At 43.8% G+C, this 22,869-nt stretch overlaps 1 long non-coding RNA gene across 1 annotated transcript; it reads right to left on the bottom strand.

The window, feature by feature from the left end:
* Positions 1–3,639: 3,639 nt before the first annotated feature.
* On the bottom strand, positions 3,640–17,941 carry LOC144110474 (uncharacterized). The gene is made up of 3 exons (XR_013309849.1): positions 17,824–17,941; positions 8,203–8,323; positions 3,640–3,729 (listed from the first exon to the last, which is right to left on the bottom strand). It is a non-coding gene; the product is annotated as an uncharacterized LOC144110474 (long non-coding RNA).
* Between the last annotated feature and the right edge of the window lie 4,928 nt (positions 17,942–22,869).

Raw genomic sequence — 22,869 nt, forward strand, 5'->3', positions numbered from 1 at the left:
CGGCATACAAGTTGCTAGTGTCGTTTTCAGTTCTCAGTAGCCTTTGGTATCACCTTTCAAGGCGGTTGGTATAATGCAGATTCTTTCATATCTGTGGTATGTTTAAGATAACGTTTATTGTATATAAATGGTTGGGAGCCTTTGGAACTGTATAGTTCTATTTCGTACAAGAAATCTATACGCACGCTTCCCTTCTTTAATGTTTATAGCGCTTTAAGGCTACTTCTACCGCTAAATCTAGAGCTGGAACATCGTGGTGAATATTTCCACACATAGCCTCTTACTAACTTCCATTTTTCAACACGTACCCCACTTTCTTTTTAACGAAAGAGCGTTGAGTAGCCCGTGTCGCAAAAATCTCTAGGCAACAGAGGTGGACTACCAAGGCCACGTGATCTTGTGCTGTCAACACAACCTACCCACCGGATATATAGGAATCTGGCCACCACGGTGGGCGAAAGTTGAATTAATGATCTGCCGCGAGAGCTTGCTTGTGAAGAGGAACCTGGGTCGCACAAGCCCCACCGGGGCAGCACATGTCATTGCATGGCAGTGGCGCATCGCTTACACTGCGCCAGGAGTGGTATCAGGATTCCCAGGGATCTATGAATGTTAAGTAGGAAATGACTAATTCCTCATTTAAGAGCCCTGACCCATTAACGCTATCGTGTTACACACTTAATGCGGAGTTTGAATATCTCCTGCTATTTTTTGTCATGGTGATTCATACGGAGAGATTTGTACCCACAAATGCCAGAAGCGTCGTGAAAAGCCCTTCAACCCTGCGCTCCAGATCAAGACTGCAGCACATTACGCTCCTGGAGATGTACTCTGAATCACTTTTATCTCTATATGTTAGGGATCCTTATGCTTAGCGACGTTTGTGTAACTGTGAAATCTAAAATATTGCGGCCTGGTTTCATAACGCAACGCTACTCACAAGCGCTCGCTGTGTCCCTAACGTAGGTCAGGTAGTGCACGACTTCCTCTTGGGCCGAGCAGTTCAGTGGCGACTCGCAGGGGTCACCGTGAAAGAACTTGGCCGCCGAGCCGTTGGCGGCAAAGGACAGGTCGGCCTCGACGGCATTCGCCCCTTGGGCCAGGAATGCGTTTAGATAGGCAATGCTGTTAGCCATGTGCCCGATCACATACACGGGTCGACGGGCTACGTCGTGCACGTGCAGAGGTCAACGCTGCCGCAGGTTTGCAGGTAAGGTCGAAAGGGTGTAGTTTCTTGTTTACGATGGTCGTGAGCGGCACTTAACGGCTACCGAAACCCTTACCATATCGTGCGGCCTCTGAACAGACACAGCTAATTGGCACAGATAACGTAGGCATGCACGGTACCTGGAGGGAAGAAGTCAAGGAATCGTTTGTTTCGCACTTGAAGACGTGTGCATCTGGCTCGAGCCTCCGATATCTCTTTTAAGTAGGATGTGCACGAATATTAGAGATTGGCAAGGATTTTCATGAAGTCTTCTTGTGCGGAGCAGTAATCAGAATTACGAAGCGTAACCTCTGGTGCACATCACGGGTCCGACTTGAAAAATGAAATGGAAAATTGGTTTTTGGAAAACAAAATGGCGCAGTATCTGTCTCAGATATCGGCGGACACCTGAACCGCGCCATAAGGGAAGGGATAAAGGAGGAAGTGAAAAAAAAGAACGGAAGAAAGAGGTGCTGCAGTGGAGGGCGCCGGAATAATATCGACCACCTAGGGATCTTTAATACAGCACACGGGCGCCTTAGCGTTTCGCCCCAATCGAAACGCAGCCGCCGCGGTCGGGTTCGAACCCGGGAACATCGGATCGGTAGCCGAGCGCCCTAACCACTGAGCCACCGCGGCGGGTTCGACTTGAGTCCCGTTTTATTTTTAGTCTATATTAACAACATTGCTTCTGATGTTAATAAAGAATACACAGTAAGAAATTTCACTGACGACTGCCTGCTGTACTGTGGTATAAATAGTAGAGATAATGAAAATGCACTTAATGATGTTTTTGTAGCGGTTGAAAATTGGTGCCAAGGCTGGAAAATGAAGATCAATGAAGAAAAAACGGTTATTCTGCGTGTCACGAACAGGACCAAACGTGGGCATGAATACTGTTATATGCTAGCATCGACCGCACTTGCCACAGTAGAAACACTTAAATATCTGGGAGTCCTCATTCCTAGACATCTAAGCTGGAAAAATCACGTACTAAAATTTTGTTCAGCCGCTAAGAAGAAACTCCTGTTTTTGCTTCGAAGATTAAAACTGGCCTCACAATCTGCCAAATTAGCTGCCTATATAACTTATGTGCGGCCAACATTAGGATATGCCTGGATTATATGGATCCGATAGAAAGTGGTTTAATAAAAAAAATTGAAAGTGTGCCAAGAAGAGCGGCTCGATTTATAATGCCCAGATATACGCGTACTCATTCTGTAAGAGAGATGCTGCATCTTCTCAATTTGCCACCTCTAGCCGAACGTCGCCAAATGACCGGATTAAAATTTTTATTTCAGCTCTCAAGAAATTCCTTTGGTTCAATAGCTGCTGCAGCGGGGGCCAAGTGGTTGAGCATCCACCTCGCATGCAGGAGGTGCGGTGTTTGATCCCCAGTGCCGCCAGGTACCCACCAGTGTTACAATCGGAACAAGCCCTCGCCTGGCCTGGTGCTCGGCTTATCAGGGGTGATTTCCTTGGAAAGATGGGTCTTTGACCCCACCTTCAGTAAACGAAAATACCTCGTTTCATGCCGCATTCTGGCCATAGATGCCCTTGCGGCATAAAAATCAGTATTCATCATCATCAATATCAATAGTTCCCATTAGTAGGTCCCCAAGCAACTTACACACCTGAGAGCAAGCAATAAATGCTGTTGCCAAACCCCGAATACACGCATTAATGTGTACGCTAATTCTTACTTTCCGCGGACGATAGCAGAATGGAATCATTTACCAGCGTCTCTCTTACAGTGCAGTACATTAATAAAGTTTGAAAAAGCTGTCTCTACTTCCCACTAAAAGGTTTCATCACTGTCATACGCCTAACCGCTTGATGATTGCATCTCGCCTAAGGTGAAGACCGGAAATGTACAAATGGTTTTCTGTTTTATTTTCTGTGTGATATAACTGATTTAAAAGTGAATATTCATTAACACTGCTTCTGATTTGATTTCATTTAGTGGGGTTAACGTTCCAAAGTGACTCGGACTATGAGGGACGCCGTAGTGAAGGGCTCCGGAAATTTTTACCACCCGGCGCTCTTTAACGTGCACTGACATCGAAGTGTACATGGACATCTAGAATTTTGCCTCCATCTAAATTCCACCTCCGCGGCCGAGATCGAACCCGCGTCTTTCGGGTCAGCAGCCGAGTGCCATTACCACCGAGCCATCGCGGCGGCCTTTAACACTGCTTCTGTAAAATAAAACCATTGCACTGCAAGAAGTGTGATTGTGTAGATGAATTTCGTATTTTTGTATAATCACAAGGGAACATGTTACTCCTTAAGTGTCACGTTCCACCACTATAACGGCCCCACGGCCAAGAGTATTTGCAAATAGCTCAATTAAAAATCAAGCTGGAGTTCAGTCGAGGCTTATGGGCGGCTTTTCTGTGGCCCCAGCTTCCCTTTAGAAAGGCTTTTGATACCTGGCTGGAATTTTCTGGGTCTTGGTGACTCCTGGGTTCTTGAACGTCAATTAGGTATCCTTCGATTCGACCCGGCGTACTGTTTCCAACCTACAGTTTGAATAGCAAAAAAGTTTGCTGTTAGTTTCACGTCTTGCCATGTTCAGGAATCAAAATACTTTGCCGAATGTGTAGCTTCTGATGTCCGGACTGAAACCGCGACATTGCAAAGGTCACCGTTTTGTTTTGTAGGGGAATTTCTAGGTTTGGAAACCTACTCGGAGTAACTTGACATGTTTCTTTGCGGTTACGGTTAAAACATTGCTTCAAGGAAATATAGGGTTAGAAGTGCTAAACAAGCATAGTCGTCTTATGTTGGAAGCGACGAAGGTCAATGAGCAAGCTCTTTGTGTTTAAAGTGCTCAGTGTGAAACTGACGCGCGCGGCCATGAAGAGTGATGCACACCATTACCTCACACTTTTGTTCAAATATTCACAAACTGATTGTACCCTCGTGCGCTTAAGACGGAGTGTTCAAATTGACAGTAGATATTTTTCAAACATTCTCAAAACAACAGTCATTTTTGGACTGGCAGAACGCAATGGGATACAAAAATCTGTATCTCGCCGAACTTCGGGCAGACCAGTTCATGCTGTGGGCAGCTTTTCTTACCTATAGCAAGCAATCACACTGGGAAGTAGTTAGAAATTGCATTCTGAAGGCAATGATTTACCGGAGCTGAGGCTGCGGTGTACTTTTTAGCATCATCCCAAATCTTCTTTAAATTTATCTTCAGCAGAACGTTGCGATATAAGCTGCACAACATTTTAGTCAGCATTATAGAGTTGCAAGGAGGTATAGTGAAGCCTATTCTTACTGAAACCTTGTTTTCTAAAAAATGCCGTGAAATGTGCTTGATAAGACTGGGTGGCTTCTCTTTTAACGCATTCCACCTAGTCCGGTGTCTAGTGTTTAAAAAACATTCTGAAGCCATATCACAGCGGAAAGATTATATAAATAAAATTAGTGTGGTTTGACGTTTTCGTTAAAGGCCCCTGGTAATTTGCACGCCTACATATTTGAAATCCAATACCTTAAACATCCAGCATCCTTGGGAAAAAAATTTAAATATTGGAATGTTGTAAGGTACTCTTGTGCAAATACTGAAGGTAATGGTCCAACCTTCCGATGCGTAGGAAAATCCTTCTTTTAAAATTTTTCCATGGCTCGCATCGACCAGTTAAGACTGCCATAAAGAACCGATGGGGAACGTACTTGAGGAAAGCAAAAACGTGAATACCAAAATAATGCAAGTCTTCCGACGGCAGATCTGCCAGTATATTGATTTTTGTGCTGAAATTGTAAAAACGTATGAAAAATTTTGTCCATAAATTCGTTCCTGTTGAAAAATGCTTTTGTTCAGAACTGCTGGTATGAGCATGCCCGTTGTATTTTCTTGCTTAGTCTGCAAACACCTTAAGGGATACACCAGGTTTTTCAGGGAAGACTTCAATAATTATCAAAAATAAGGTTTTTGAGGTAAAAATTTGGCTTTTTCAGCATATTACCAGTGTTGGCGGACACCTGAAAGTCGGTGAATTGTCCTAAGTACTAAGCTGGTTTGCGAATTTTGAATAATTAGCTTTTTAGCTATTAGAGTTCGGCGCCTACTTTTTATTAGGGATTTGCAGCCAGTGGTTAGTAATAGCCACATCAGCGTTTAGAATTTCGAAAACGCGATTGTCCTCGGCGCTCTTGCTCGACAATCTTTGGCTACGTTGTGCAAAAATACATGCGCTTTCTAAAAGCACGCAGGACAAGCAATGTAACTAGTCAAAAGAGCCAAATATTGCCGAGCCAGTTTTAAAAATTATAGAAACTGATACGGCTACAATTCTCTAATTACAAATAGGCGCGTAACTCTACTAGTTAAAAAGGTCATTGTTAAAAAATGGTATTGAGCTTGCTACTTATGACGATTCACCTGTTTTCTGTTGTCCGCCAAAACTGCTAATAGTAAGCGGAAAAATACATATTTTTACCTAAAAAAAACAAACTTTGAGAGTTGTTGAAAGTCTTGTCTGAAACACCTGGTATATTGAAGCCCCTGGAAGGCAGCTGGCTGTCTGATGTTTCTGGCGGCCTTTATCTACGCCGTTTGTTCATTCTACGACACAAAGTTTTCATCAACTGTTCCAGACCGTTTTGTAAAGCATGGTAGCCGAAACACCTAATCAGCTAAGCTAGCAATAAGGATAACAAAATATGGCATGAGGAGACTGGTGCATCAAAGAAGGACCCCAGGAAAGCAGAGAAGAATGTATTAGGCATATTAGGTTAAAGTTGCACTAGCACTAGCTTTTGAGGGACGAAAAATCACTGCACCTCATATATACCTGACCTTTCACGAGCTCAGGATACAGCGGCGACGAGATGCCACGTTTGAACAGGCTTTTAAAGTGTCAGAACGCTTTGGGTACAATGCTTAATGAAGATTTTAAAAAATTAGAGGCGTGCTACTATTAACCGCTGTTTTTAACAAGTTTTGCTCTGCAGTTGCGTATGCATATAAAATGACATCGAGATTTCACACCACGAATACAGCATTCGATGGTGCGTTATTACTCCGCATTTGTGGTACGTAATTTGTGCGATTAAATTAGAAGTCTTGTCGTTATTTTTAGGAACACACGCGGCGCTGTATGGCATTGGTAGTAGTGAAGGGATGAGGCGGATGCGAGCACCTTATGCCTAGGGGTTGGACATTTCGGTAGAAACGGAAGGAAACCAATTAGTGTACGCCTAATTCAATTTTCGAAATTGGGGTTTAGCCGAAAAAAGGTCAGCATTCTTGGCATACAAGGCACAGGTACCATTGGCTGTTGAATGCGAGTTACACTCAGCCAAAGCTGAAAGCGAGGAAGCAGGAAGCTTGGGACATGATACGACGATGGGTGTTGTTGGATAAGCAGCGCAGTTGCACGATTTAAGCATTGCTTCGCTAGCGTAGGCGCCTGTGACGACCGGGAAGCACCACCTCCTCGCCACCTGTTGGCTAAGCCCTGTTCAATATGATGGCTTGCTTAGAGCAATTAGTCACTTAAGTAGCTCAATCAACTGTATGCAGGACACTGGCACGAAACCGTGCATGGGGATCATGAAAGGCTGTGTTGTGGTTACAGCGACAATTGGGCGGCTGTTCCATCGCTGCCATCAGTACGCAGACCATGTGATGCTCCGCCCTCGCGCTCAACCCAGCTCGACAACCGAACAATAACATGTCAACCTAGCTCTTAGAAGAAAATTTCGACTATCATTTTTGTCTGGCGGATATCTCACTTGAGTTACTCTATTAATGAAGGTAGCTATTTCTTCTACAGCTCACCTCCAAGTACTGTTATTTTACCTAATTACTAGTAAATAAATTGTTCACGACGAAAAAATCACCGATATACACTTCAATTGACTTTTCACCATACAAGATTGCTGCATTAAAACAAGGAAAAAAGTTAGTATTTCATTCGTGGAAAGTAACATTCGCCGGAAAAAACCGAAGCTTGGGTTTTCAAATCGTGATGTGAAGGTTCTGGCTGTTTGCCTCATTTCCTAACAAAGTACGGGAGTATGTAAGTACTCATTAGTGAAAGCACATGACTCGCCATCCCGTAAAGCCCTGTGTGAAGCCGATGTTGCCTCTCCGGATTACAAGTAACTTCTTTTGAATGCGTGAACGGATAAGGATTTGAAGGGTGTGTAGTGTGCGATTTTCGACGCAAATTGTAACCTCCTTGTCTGTATTTTTTTGCCTGCCTTCTTCAACGAATAATTAGTGCAGGGTGAGGACCTCTGCTTCTGGCCGTTTCTTCATATCGATGCTTTTCTAAGACCTATAGTTGCTTCAGTAATGCCCAGAAACTATAAATATAGGTTTTATTCCTCAAATAAGAATATTTTGGATATCTTAAGCATTTTGTTACCTGAGGTAGACCAAGAATAGCTTCTTATCAGCTACGGTTTAAGCACCTGGTTTTATATCTAGTAGGGATTTACGAGTTGTATTTAGGTTCTAGGCAAGTGTATTATTACAACTCCTGCCAGGTTATTCATGCCTCCGATACCATTCGCTGCCTTCGCATGATGGTAGTGATAGTACCCGCGTTTCGGGAATGCTGGGCTTGGTCAACAATCATGAAAAGCATATTCTTTGAATGATTTCGTAGTACATTCACACTGCAATACGGATCAGGCATTATATTTTCTAGTGCTTCGGAAGGTGGTTATGCTGAGGTAAAAGCAATTTTCTGTATATTTTTATCGCTGCAGATTGCAAATAGCGCTTCGGAAGGTGGTTATGCTGAGGTAAAAGCGATTTTCGGTATATTTTTATCGCTGCAGATTGCAAACTTTCATTTCACAGCTGCAGTACAAGACACGGCGATAACCCTTAACATAATGATATAATATTTTATACAAAACATTTTATCTTTTACAAAAACAGGAGGTGATGCCAACAAGTTTCACATATTAATTTCAGCGTAATGCTTCCGATATAGTAGATCCCAGCAAGAGAACGGTATACTCACCGTATAAGCCAGCAGCACAAACATTGTCGTCCTCTGCAACATGCTTCCACTTGTTTCAAAGACTGTAGACATCACTGAATTGCAGGCTCAGATAAAGAAATTTGCTTGGTTGGGTTTCCACCTATAACGTAAAAATAATGCTTAAGTACGCGGGTCGAAAGAAGAAAGTGATGCAAGCTGAAAGCAACGTCATCATGTCATCATCATGAAAGCAACGATGTCATGTTTTTGTTTTTTTAACATTATAGTAATGTCTTTCTTGTCTTGTGATCAGGTTTGATACCCTTAAGTGTGCTGTTCTTTTCTTGAAAATGATTGTTCCACCCTTTTCCACCTTTTTGTTTTCCTGTGTTCAATAGCCATGCCAAGTACTCGTTTCAGTGCTGGTCAAAGATGCTCGTTGATGAACAGGGGCGAGTTCGGTGAAAAAACCAGGTCCTCAGTTGACAAGCGCATTTTACGTGCTTTTTAGAGCACAGCATCTCGCTTTGGACGGCTTTTGAACTGCACAAAAATAATCGGTGCAGTGTTGGGGTTTTTTGCAGGGACGCGATGACAAATTTCAATGTCGCCTTTCGCAATAGGCTCCTTTAAAACCTCCCCTATTTCTTCAAGAGCATCAGGAAGGTTTTCACCTTCAGAGAAAGGTATCCCTTTAATCTCAAGGTTCCGATTCCTTCAATACTTCTCCGAGAAAGGCACTCGATCCTCGAGCTGTAAAACTTGCGTTTTGAGCGCTTGGAATTCTTCTAATAGCTTTTCATTAGCCGCTTTGAGCTCTTTGTTTACTTTTGCGAGCTCATCATGTTCTTGTTTGCTGTCCTCGAACTCTTTATTGCAAAATTGGAGACTTGCCTTTACTTCCCTTAGCTCTTTTCTTAGATCCCGTTCAAGTTTAGCTTGAAATTCGCGCATTTACTTCCTAAGTTCAGCTGATTCATCCATTAAAAATGCAACAAAACAGTGCACACAAGCAACGGCGTTGGCAGCAGACAGAAATGGCAATTCACTGTTTGGAAAACGTTCTAACCTGCATTGATAGGGGACAAGATTTAGATGGTCTCGTCAGGCTGCCCTTGCTGCTGCCAAGTGATTCCTCGGTGAAAACGCGGCCCTTTTTGTAGCAGGCGCTTCCCTGGTGGACGTGACGTCACCGTCGTGCTTAGCACGAGCCAAAATTCTTGCGATTAGAGCAGTTCAGCTCCCTGAGTGTCACGATGTCGAATGCGCGTCTCTTTCTCATAGACAGGCGCCATGATTAGTCTAGTTACTGGCGTTATGCATTTCGCCGTTTTGGGACTGTACCTGACGAAGCCGTACGCTGAAAGGTGAATACTTAACTTTGTTCTAGTCCAGCGCCATTTGTGACCAATACCATATTGAAAAATATTTCCCTTCACCTGCCGGCAAAAAAAAGTGGTTGCAGAAAAGCGCTGATGGGCCGGCGCTGATGACATAATCTGGGTGCATCCCCGTGCGCGGCGCTACACAGCGTTGGAGTTGGCAACGTCATAATGTAGAAGGCACGACTGTTCTCTCGTGTTCACTTAATGGGTCTCTAGGTGGCGGAACAAAGTTTAAAAATGTTTATTCCCTAAAGGGGCATATTTCAATAACCCGTTGTATGAGCCGGTGCACCCTTTCGAAACCTGAACACTTAGGGCAGAAAAGGTACGCTCTGGCCTTAAGTAGCTGTGGAGAGCAGAGTGCTCTGCAAAGTTGCACTCATACGGAGAAGGACTGTATCCATTTACCCTTTCATTGTGACACGCAGATATGAGTAAGTTCGGATAAACAATAGAGGGCGTTGATGCTAAAAGTTTGGCTGCAGCTGCCGCTTTTCCGTTCGCATGCAGTTTGAAGTTTGAAGTTTAGTTTATTTGTTAAGATACATGAGCAATGCGTGCATACATTGATTGATCATACAGAAGAGGTCTCAGAGCAATATACTGTAATGGGACCTCTTATAATAAAGCAGATAAACTAATGAAAACGTTTTCCAATAGCAACAGCGAACAGTAGTGAGTTAAAGTATATCAGGTAAACTCTGTGACATATTAGGTAAAAGTGCATTTTGGAACACAAAACCAGAGATATCACCGATAGGGGAAACACAACACAATTAAAAAAAACAATTACCCTACGAGTTGGAAAGAAACAGGTTAAGCTGGCGCTTAAATGACGACAAATATGTAGCTATTTTAATATTATAGGGAAATGAATTCCAAAGCTTGATGAATGAAAGTCCAACTGTATGAATTCCGAAGTTAGTGCAAACTTTCGGAAGCAAAAAATTATTCCGATGGGAAAAGTGTGTAACATTTGAGTTCGTGATGTCCTTTGAGAGTATGAATTGCAGAAGATTATGGTCATTAATGACTCTAAAACCAAATACACCAATATTTAATTTAATGAGAGTATTATTATTGAGTATGTTAAGCTCGTTACACAAAGCGGATGTAGGAAACCACCGGTTAATCCATGTTAGCATTCTGACAGCTTGGTTCTGAACAAGTGGGAGAGATGATAAATGGGAACGGTATGTCTTCCCCAAGTAGTAATGCAATAATTTAGATGGCTATCTGTGAATGCATAGTACAGAGTGATTTAAGTACGCAGGTTAAAGAAGCGACGAGCTTTTAGTGATAGTGTAATTCCAGAGGAAGTCATGTCCTGAAATATCTGCATGTGCCGGTCAAATTTTAAACAAGAATCTAGAACTATACCAAGAAACACACATTGATCAGTTGGATGGATAGGATAGTAGTTAATATACAGGGGACAAATGTCTTCTCTAATTACGGCCTTGGAGCTAAATACCATAAATTTTGATTTGAGAAGATTAATCTGAAGCTTGTTTTTAGTACAACACGCATAAACGTTATTAAGATCTTGATTAAGGTCTTACGTAAACAAAACATTTATTAGATGATGACAGAGTGGTATCATCCGCATGTAATATGCAGTTAGATTTAGTGAGGCAACTTGGGAGTTGATTAATCAATATCAAAAACCGAAGAGGACCGAGAATTGAACCTTGATGGACCCCGATGTTAATATTTTTTTTTTTGTAAAACAGAAAGCCAGTGAAGCGTACAATTTGCTCCCGGTTAGATAAGTAGCCGCGTAACCGATTTAGGGGGGTCGAACGATACCGCAATATTCAAGCTTAGAGAAAAGAATATCAGAGTTAATCGTGTCGAAGGCTTTTGAGAAATGAAGAATACCGAACCAACAAAGTTGCCTTTAACAGTTTGTAATTTACGCCAGTCGTTAAAGTATATTACTGCAAGGTTAATAGAAAACCCAGTTCGAAGTCCAAATTGCTTAGAATATAAAACATGGAACTTTTCAAAGTAGTTTGACAACTTTCAATGAATTAGCCTTCCAATATCATTACTGAAGAAAGGAAGAAAACAAATAGGTAGGCAATTAGAGAGCGAACATTTGTCGCCTTTCTTAAACACTGGGATAGCCTTGCTTCTTTTCAATTCGTGTGGGAAATATTGGTTATATAAAACCGTCGTGCAGAACGCTATGCTCAAAGTGGTTTTCTCTCAGCATGGTGTACTGCGACTTTGAAACCAGTATAAACCATTGTAAGGTTTGTAGTTTGAGGCAGTAAGGTTTATATTTTCGTCTTACGAAAGAACGCAGTCCCTATAAAAACTTCTTTTACGAGCACAGTTACCAACATTGGCTATTCGCAAAAAAATGTCGTCTAAAGTTTTTTTATCAGCTTTATCACAGTATGTTCAGCCTTATTCCAGCTTGTACTTGCTGCCACACGGAAGACTGTCGTCGCGTACGAAACATCCTTTTGCAGTTATGTCATGCATGCCGAGAGTGTATGTATATAAGCTTTCGTTTCTGCCTAAAACAAATATAGAATGGAATAACCTTTACGGACACGTATTCGTCAAAACTTGTTCACTTGCATCCTTTGTTAAAGAGCTGGAATTGTGTTGTATTCATCGATTGTACGCTATTACCCTTTAACAGCCCGCAAGGGCTAACAGTATTTAGAAATAATAAAACATGTGTGTTTGCAACATCACGAAATCTAGGGATTTGTTCTCGAAATTTTGTCTCGAGCCAAACGGATTATTCGGACCTATGTGATCACTTGTCGACTTTTTATACCTTAATAAATCATTCTACTTGGATGATAGTAAAAACACAACTTAAAACAGGAAATTGTTGAGCAGATAACAAAATATTTAAAGAATGAATAGCAGAACCTCACAGGCCTGGTAATATTAGGTAAGATAGAAACGTTTAGATGAGTCTATTCCTCTTCAATTCAGAATATCTATACTCAAAATCACTCCAAGTTCACATTTCGTAGTAACGCAACAGGAAGGACGGCACGGATGTTCAGTGTGCTTACATTAAAATGACAGTGAAAATAATTGTGCAACGTCTAAAACTTGCGAAAAGTGACGCGGACTTCCACTCGGGGTTATGAATGCGAGATGTTGCTAGCAAAGAGCAATTTCGCAGTTTAAATAACTGAAAAACGCCATACGTGACACTATGACCGCTAATTCCTAGTGCTGATTAAACACATAATTTAAAAGGTGTTTACAAAAAAGTCTGTAATGCTAAACCTTCCTTTACTTTATCCATGAGCGCAACATTAATGAAATACAATCGGGTACTGAAGAAATCGAGCTATTTAATGAGTAATTTATTCTGGCAGTGCAAATAACATAGATTACGCGTTCATGCTCATGCACACTGCATAGATATTCGTGTACAGGGCGTCATTTTCTCTGAGCCGCGCCGACGAGGGTGCAAATAAACTTGTATAAGTATTTCAATGAAAATCAATGCTACGCCGTACACTGGCGATAACAATTCGCCACCAATGAATTCAGTCGGCTCGTTGTCTACGCACTCTGGGTAGTATTCTGCTTTTCTGACTGTCTCCAGGTGAATGCAATACTGAGTTCTCAATAGTTATTCATGGGATTCTGGAAAAAGAAGACAATTACAGCCAATATTTAAGCTTAGTTATTTTATCACAATTGATTAAAATTAACTTAAAAGTTATTTGAATGCATAGATCATCTACAAATGATGTAATTCAAAAAGATGTTTTTTTTTTCCTTCCGCCATCTCACACCAGCAAGAAAAAGCGGTTTGTTGAGTTCGCTGATGCATATTACTCGAATCTAAGTTGACATGAACTTAAAATACCTGTAACTAACAATTTTCAAAGTTTTCTAAGGGATGGAACAGATCATATTAGAGCAGGATCATTGTATCTGAAAAAAATATCGTAAATGTTGCAGTCCCACAAAGATCACTTTTAAAGCGGCTTTTTTTATTTACTACTGCACACTGTAGTATATTTTTGACAAAAGACGTTCTCTGTATACTCCGTGTTTTGGGTATCCCACCACTAATTTTTAAAACAGAGTTTTTGAGGTAAAGAGAACCTTTTTTCGGCATACTAATACTTATGCTGGCGGACGTGAAAAAATAGGTGAACTATGTTACTAGGAGAGTGATTAACAACATTTTCATTCTTGACTTTTTAATATTGCAGATTGTCGCTCGATTACAGAGTTTTGTAGCCGACCATGAGTAGTACCCTTATTCGTTTTTGGAATTTCTAACACGCAGTTATCCTGGCAGTTGTGGGTCAACAAATTTGTGTCATTAGGTGGTTTTCGAATTGCGCAAGAAATTGCCCAAATTTGTTGAGCTACAGCAGCGATTGTAATCGCGCTTCAAAAAAATTGTATAAAATGTACGGCTATCACTAAAGGCAGGCTACAAATAATAAGCTGCAATCAGGCTCCTGTAGTGGTTAAAAAGACAACTATTAAAATTTAGTTATACACTTTACTAGGTAACGTGATTGGGCTCTTATCTGATGTCCACCAACACTGGTATTACTATGCAGCAAAAAGCTTCTTTTACTTCATGAAACCCTGCTTTTAAAAATTTGTTGCAGGCTTCCTTGAAGCACCTTGTAGAAGGTTGGTAAAAGCTTGTTTGCTCTCTAATGTTTGTTTAATAGAGGCTACTCCTGCGAGTAACAAGCTTAGCGAATATAATAGCTTTAGGAGCTCGGTGCACTCGTATAGATATGGTGAATTATTGTATAATCCACTTTGCTTTATTGCCAAGAGTGAGCATTACACAATTTTTCGCTGTCTACATAAAAAATGTCATTAGCCAGAGCCGACATGTTAGTTGCCTAAGACAACAGGAATAAAGACGAAATTGTGCATTAAACATTGTATAAATTTCAGAAGGGCTGAGAAAAAATAATAATGCTGCAATGACGAAATTAATTTAGAGCACTGCCCTGAAAACAACCACGGTACGGTTTAAACTTTATTATGTGAGAACGATAGATATCAGAGGTATAATACCAAGCTTTTCAAAAAGTTCATGGCACGCTTCGTGAAGGACGCAATTTTTTTAACACGTTCACTGCGTCGTGGCCCACCGGTGAGTCACGCAACGCAGTCCAGCCGTGGTGGCACAAACAACGAGGCGTTTCTTGTAGTACGGCGACGATATGCTTCCACAAATGCATGAAAATGCGTTTCTACTATCATATCACTAATGCCGGTAGAGATATAAAGCGCACCTGTATTTATTGACATTGGCGCTTGCAATGCGTCTGATGATAAAGCTGGCAGCTATCAGGAAACTGCGGAGAAAATGTTCCAGCTACCCGCTCCAGCCTTTTTGTTCGGGCGCTTTCCACATGCGAAACGTACTTTTGAAAAGCTCTCACAATGTGTGCAAGAGCTCAGCTGAAGAATTAGTCGGTCCTATTCGCAATAACTTGGCTCACTCTCGGTGCCAAGCCTCGTGGTCCTCATCCTTGTGCTTTCCATTTTTTACGAGCATTCAAAAATTGTGATAGACTGTCAAAAATTCGACGGAGGTACAGAAATCCAGAAGACCCTGCGATGGAAGCGGATCTGCCGGGATACACGGCAGTCCAAAACTTTTTTTTTTCTTCCGAAAATTATTCTGGATGTACTTCAATAAAATGTCGAGTTTGAGGTCTTGTTTTTTGAGTCTTGGTGCTTAGTGAATGCCGAAACGCAGGGTCACGTGGCGTTGCCCCACAAGGGGAAGCTGGTCGGTGGGTAGTAAACGTAGCAGGCAACGGCTTCAAAACGCAAACTCTTTATTGTAGAAACTTTTGCATGCCCCGGAAAAGAAAGAAGAATCGAGGGTGCGAGAGCAACAAGAGCCTCTGGCACTTGCTGGGACCAAAACGACAAAATTCTTGGACGCACTCTAGTTACATAAAGCAGAAATTTTGTAGACAGAAAGGGCGCCGTTTTTCAAGGACATCCTCGAGAACGCGCTTCAGGCGCGTTCACTGGGGATGAAGCGAGCAGAGTCGCGGTAATAAATGACTCGATAAATTCTCCAGATGCCGTATGCTACAAGGATCCATTATCCATTTTGTTTTTATGATCCATTTGGTCCTTTACGTCAGGTCATTATTGTTCGATGACGTAGCCGTGCCGTTCAAACGTCCGTGGGAAGCGACCTGACTACTGGCTCATTGGCGACCGGACCTCACTATTGGATGCACCTTGCAGCCCATATTGAACCACAGCGCGCAACGAATGGCGAAGGCTATCGTCAACGCGGGTATCTGCTGCTTTCCATTTCTGTGATTGGTCAACTGCTGCTTTCGTCTGATGATTCCGTCAGGCTTACGTCACGCGAAATGGAGCCGAAAATGGACAATGGATTCTTATAAAATGCGGCCCCACGGAAAGCAACTTCCTGGAAATGCACGGGCCAAGTGAACCACGTGATGATTTTCTGCGCTAGCGTACATGATTGAACTAGCCCGCGCAAGCTGTGACCGAAAATGCCAGTAGAGACATCTTTCAGCAGGCGGAAAAAAACAGCCTCAGAAGTGTGCCCCACCGGTGTGTCACGCCGCACCCGCGGAAAGCATCGGGTAACCCACCGGTGGGCCTCGACGCACAGAGATCAAAACTAAGATAAGGGGCTACGCAGTGAACGTGTTAAGTATACACCCGCTTCATCTTCACAAGTATCGTTGCCACATGTGCACTCAAAATGAAAACGAATGTAATGATTTCGTTACATATACCATTTGAAACAAAGAGCTCTGGTGTGAGCAAATCTTATTACAATTTTTTTTTTGCCTTAAAACACCGTATATGCACCAGGGTACACAATATTCCTATGTTTCTAAACGGCCACTAACATTTATTTGTATGTAGATTAGCTAGTGCTAAGATTTTATTTCTTTTCTAAAACCAAAATTTTCGGTAAATTGAAACCTTAGTACGACTTCCTTAACACGTATTGATGCGCCGTTCAATCGATGTTTCCTAGTCTGGCCTTCTCCCCGTGTCTGTATGCACACTGCTGCCAGTGCGATTAGGGTTTTCCCATATCGGCTAAGCCGTCCGGACTAGCAGATCGTCGAAGACAAACGGCACGAATGCATACGATTCGAAACTAAGTTTATTTGTGGAAACTTACGCTCATAACGAAACAAAGTAACCCGAAGGCGGAAATAGCAATGGGTGCACTCAGTGTTCGTCCGTATAACACTCAGCGTGGCACTCTGCTTAATCCGATTTAAAGGTGGTTCTGAATTTTCAAAAAACGCCCCAACAGCGCCTCGAAGTGTGAAAATTGCACTAGCTGCTGGGCATGATCGTGATCCTTTTAGAGCGGTCTACGGGTGTCTGATATGAGAGGAAAAACAAGTATTAAAACTTGGCTCAGCAAAAAAAAAAAAAAACGTCCTAAGCAACTTGGGACTGTTACTTTTTTTCTTCTAAATCTTGATAGAGACACAGATTCCGCGCCTTCAGGCCAACCGACGATCGACATGGAAACTCTAGAGGAAGCAAGGACATTCTACCGTAGGGGCGTTATATACTGAACTAAGCGCGTTGTTGCCTTTCATAACATATGCGGGTATTAAGACGCTTGCCATGACGCTAATAAACACCGCAATGTTTAAAAAACTTAGGCAATATTAACGGAAAGGTGAATTCTCCGATTCTAACGCAGCGGCAGCTTGCACAGTGTGAGCATTGCTGTCGCAGGGTTGATACTTTCGTAGCTTTCGAAATTGTCGCTGTTTTCGGCACACATCTTTAATCTGAGAAACACACGCAAAGTATGCCTTGTGTGGAGCAATTCAAGTGAAAGAAGCAAACGGGACTGAACGAATTCTGCAGCTGTCACCGATTTGTTGCTTAATTGTTTAGAAGAGCGCACTTGCCATTTGGCGTCACGCTTGCAAAGTAACGTTGTATTCGTCCTTTGTTCGCCTACCTGGTATGTTTTTCTTCGCTCGCCCTCACCCAGTGTCCGCATATCCACGGAATTATACTGGCGTGGAAAAAAACGGTATTAGTTGCCAAACACACGCCGTGCATCTGCCATGAGCCGGATTATTACGCGCTACACTGAAGAATGCCTGGTATTAACTGTATCGGCATACATAGAAAGGCATTATATAAAAAAATTAGGTAACCACGAGGCTACAGTCCAGGAGTGGCTACTGCTGTTCACTCTCCACAAACAAACTGCTGTTGAAAGTTGCCAGAGCTAGCAGTAACGTTTGCAAGCCCTTACCTATTCCGAAGCGGAGTGAGATTTGTCACTCAGAACAGCACAAAACTGTGAGCGGTGAAACCATGCGTTACTTCGGCCGTGCCAAAGAAACTACATCATCGCGTTGCTTCGCGTTTCATTGGAGCGCCACCGCGAAGACGAGACGACGCGTACTGTACGTCAGGCGATGAGGGCTACCGGAGAAAGGGTAAAAAAAAAGAAAAGGCATGGCGCAAAGAGCAGCGGAAGACGCCGCCATCGCTCAGCGAAGAGTACGCGTGCCAGATGAGTGGGCCGAGCGCCCTAGAGGAGTGCGTAGTTACAGAGTGCGTAGTGCAGGCACGGGCAATAAAATGCAAGCGGATGATTTTTAATGCAGGGATGCATACAACGGTTACCTTTTAAACTCCCATTGCCCGTCACGGCTGCCTCCAGAAAGACTACAGGACATTCATAGGTGCCCTAGTGAGGCTCAGCGTAGTTTCAAAAATTCTGGCGTGTCGTTGTTAGTATTATTTCGAATATCCTCAAGTGAAGGAACATTAACTACGCTGCAATAGGATATGTCGGGCTAGTTGGCTGAATCTGAATGAAAAGGGTAAACTGCGTGAAAGGGATAAAACAAGAGAAAGGAACACACACGTGCGTTAGTAAGTGTCGCTTGTGTTCCTTTCTCTTGTCTTAACCCTTTCGCGCAGTTTACCCTTTTCATTAACTACGAATTGTTTTAGTTTCTGGTTACTACCTACAATAACTGTTGTAACATCAGGACAAAGGCATGCCAGGAAAATCGAACATCTTTATTTTGAGCAGGCATACATATATATATACTGATATGTGACGTCGCACGGTTCACGCCACGCGATGGTCGCGCTAGATACACATGTGGGCGTGTTAGCCGACTTGCTGCGCTATCACACTCTTTCCCGCTTAATTAGGTTATACGCCGTCGCTCAGAAGTTCTCGTGTCGAAACCAGTCTGGTTGCCTTTGCACGCGAGCACTTCTACGTAGCGCTGGCTCCTCCCCTGGTGTAGACAGTGTTGGCGCGGCGCATTGTGCAAGGGAGCCTCCGTCAGCTCCTGCGGCGCAAGCTCCACCGTGGCCGGCTGGGTTAATCCGGCAGGCGCTAGAGCTGCGGCGCTGATAGGCTCCGATGGCGACAGTGACGGGTCCTTGTCAGGTAGGGATGGGTGACCCTTCCGCCGGTCGGGCTGTCTCAGCACCCACATTCTTGGGCGGAGGAGTAGAGCTGAGGTCGTCGTGCAGAGGACGCAGGTGATCGGCATGCGTGAAGAGCAATTAATCGCGCAGTTGCACCATGTATGTCACAACACCGGCACTCTGAGACAGAACACCTTCTTCCAAGGCTACACTCCCACCGCGCACTGTTTTCACAAAAACACGGTCGCCCACAACAAACGCGCGCTCTTGCCCATGAACGAAATCACAATGTTGCCTTTAACAGCTCCTGTTTGTGTTGAATGTCCTTTGCAAAATAAGGCTTGAGTAAAGAAAGTTTTACGTGTGGCTGACGCTTGAAAAAAAGTTAATCGGTTGATTTGCCCGTTACACTACTTGGTGTGGTACGATAAGTAACGAGGACGCTATCTATTCTTTCTTGAATCGTCGGCTTCGTATGGGATGCCTCACTTTCAACCACGTGCTTTAGCAAAACCAGTTTCACGGTTTGTGCTGTTCGTTCTGCAGCCCCATTGGATGCTGGATGATAAGGCGGGGTAGGAACGTGTTTTACATCGGTGGTGTTCAGGAAGTCAATAAACCCAGGTGAGGCAAACTGTAGCCGGTTGTCGCTCACCAATACTTCAGGCAAGCCGTAAGCGACTAAAACACCCCTAAGATTCTCAATGCATTTTAATGCAGACGTTGATGGCATTGGCCATACTTCAATCCATTTTGACAATGAGTCTACCAGTACGAGGAACAAATTGCTTCCTTCCTTGCTGTGCAAGATCCACATGCACGCGTGAACAGCTGTGCACGGGGTATGGCCAGGGGTGAAGAGGGACCGGCCTGGAAACGGGTTCAACTGCTCGGCAAATTTTGTATCTCTGCACGTACTGTTCAATCGTTAAATCGATCGCGGGCCACCAGGCAAAGCTTCGCGCGAGCATTTTCATGCGGCTGACGCCCGGGTGCTCCTCATGGAGAATAGTTAGCACGCGTTCCCTCAGCTGTTCTGGGATTACCACTCTTACACCCCAGGTCACGCACCCCTGCTCCAGTGATTTAGCTTGCGCGTTTATACGTCGTCTCGTTCCGCGAGCAGAGCACGCCGAGTCTCTTCATCCCGTATGCCGGCAACCAGCCTCTCTCGGAAGGCATCTTTTAAGAAGTCGCCGTAGTCGCACTTCCTGGCCAAGTATTTAGGTTCTACAATGAACCCTTCGACGCTTTCACCCACTTGTAGCATGCGTCTGTCAAACACCGCTCCGCTATGACGGAAGTTCTGGGTCTGTAGTGTTCTTTCAGAAGACTTTAACTTCTTCATACGACTTTCCTCCCGGTGATTCCGGCACCGTGATACTTCTAAGTACTTCCTAAGCCTCTGGGCCTATCACTGTCAATAAACCGGAGAGGCACTTCTCGATGGCTATCCCATTTGCCGTTAAAAAGCGCTAAAACAGCTCGCAGTATGACCCGAAGTTTTGCATTGTAGGGTTGAAGTCTGATATCTTCCCCACTGACGACATCTTGAAAGAAGTGCAGAAGTTCGCTACTGATCTGTTTCCTCCGGAGAGACCGCGTCAAGTCTAGAGGCAAACAAAGCACAATAAAGGTCAAGCCAGCAAGAGTGAGGAATGTGAAACATGCGGGAGGGGACACTCGTCGGAAGTTTGTTGCACAAAAACTGTTTGTGACGAGTATTCAAAAGTGGGCCACTTGAGAAATATGTATTCGACTTCTAGGGCAAAATCAAAACGCACGCATGCCCTCGAATGTTCCGAGGAAGACTGTGAGAATCAACTGTATCATTTGGTTAACTCAGACCAATCGTGTTATGAAGAGGGTGGTAAAATTTAGGGGCACACAGTATGCAAACTGACACGGGGGCATCTGTCACAATTGTTCCATAACAAGTGTACCAGTCTCACTTTTAGCATCTAAATGTGAGCCGTATAAAATGTCGCTTCGCACGTATACTGGGCAGCAGATACAACTTAAGGGACAGTGTGACGTGGCTGTTCAGTACAAAGATCAGAGCATGACGCTACCTGTCATTGTTGTAAGGGAGAACGGAAGGCGGTTACCAGCACTGCTTGGTCGTAATTGGCTATAACGAGTTAAACTACACTGGCCGGAAATTGGGGAGGTTACACTCGAAGACAAGAGTGGCGGGTCTGAAGCAGAAGTACTTTTCCGTGTTTCCGGGCAGATTGGGAACAATACAGAAGTTCGGTACTCATAAGTTTTCTCCGAAGAGCTCTCCCGCTCGGGCTGCTGTTGGCGTTCCGTGCGGCTGCGGCACCGGTGGCCGCTTGAGCGATGCTGTCCCCCAGGAGCACAGACGTAGCTGACGGCGATGCTAGTATCCGTGAGCGCTTATCGGCGTTAGTAGTGCCCCAAGAGCACGTACTTTTTCCTAGAACTCTGGACGAGCTCGCTTCCTCCCGTCCGTGCCATCCGCCTTGTCACTCGCTCGCTGCTCGGTCGGCCGTTGCCTATGCAGGCGCGAAGACCGGCTCGTGGGCGTGTTAACCGACTTACTAACATATGTGGGCGTCTTGGTCGACTTGCTGCGATGTCACAATAACGACCTTGCGAAGGCGCAAGGTTGGTAGCCAAGGAAAGTTTCTAGCGGGCGCGCCGCGGCGCCAAGGCATGTCCAGCTTTCTCGGAGAAAAATATTGAAAATTGGAAAATTGTAAGACAGTGTGGTGGAAATACTGCTAGAAATGGTCCATTATTATGATATGTGGCGAAACCTTTCTTTTAAAGTGTTTCCATTCGATTGCATCAACAGTTACGACTGTTATAGAAAACCAATGGAGCAGGCTTTTGACGGTAGAAAAAACCTGAATAGAAAAAAAAATAGAAGACTGCTGTCGGGTGATGTGCGTTTATATTTATTGCTGAAGTGAAACGTTATATTGTATTAAAAACATTGTACACAAGCGGTTTCCCGCTCAAAAATGCTTTTGTCCAGAATTGTGGGTACGACAGTCGTTCCCCCCCGATGAGAGCTTCCATGTTCTTGGCATCCGTGGCACCTACGGTAGATGGAAATCTTGCGCACACAAAAAAACATAGACCAGAAAGGTAACACAGAAGTGCAAACTTCAACTACATGTTTATTGCAAGTGCAACACGCACGCACGCACGCACGCACGCACGCACGCACACACACACACACACACACACACACACACACACACACACACACACACACACACACACACACACACACACACACACACACACACACACACACACACACACACACACACACACACACACACACACACACACACGCACGCACACACACACGCACACACACACACACTAGAGGCTCGTTTGACAAGCATGAAGGAAGCTAACAGTCACCGAAACCAAGGTGCATAGGGGAAAGTTTCTATTTTTTTCTTCAGTTTGTAGTGCTGAAATGGGAGAATAATACTTGTATTACTCTGTCGCTTAAAGACCAATAAATATAAAGCAGCAGAAAAACCACCATGCCGCGGGTTGCATCCGAACCCACGACCTCCGAATATCGCGTCCGGTGCTCTACCAACTTTGATACGGCGACGGCAGTCCAATCTGCTGCTCTCGTGGGTATTTATGTTTATTGGGTGTAAGCGAACCTTGAGAGTGTTCACCAGCGCCACCCTCGTCCATAGCGGCGAACGTAGGACATCCTGTATTACCGCCAGTGGGACGTGGAACGTCATCAAGCGGTGAAGGCAGAAACTGTGCGAGAACCTTTTTATGCTACTTATGCCATCAACACTGCCAGAACCAAGGCCCTCGTTAAGTTATACTGAACTTTAATCTACATTCCAGAGTTAAATCAATGAAGAGACTTATAAATTTGCATGCTAGGCGTCTA

This window comes from Amblyomma americanum, chromosome 11 (genome assembly GCF_052857255.1).
Source record: "Amblyomma americanum isolate KBUSLIRL-KWMA chromosome 11, ASM5285725v1, whole genome shotgun sequence".
Taxonomy (NCBI): Eukaryota; Metazoa; Arthropoda; class Arachnida; order Ixodida; family Ixodidae; genus Amblyomma; species Amblyomma americanum.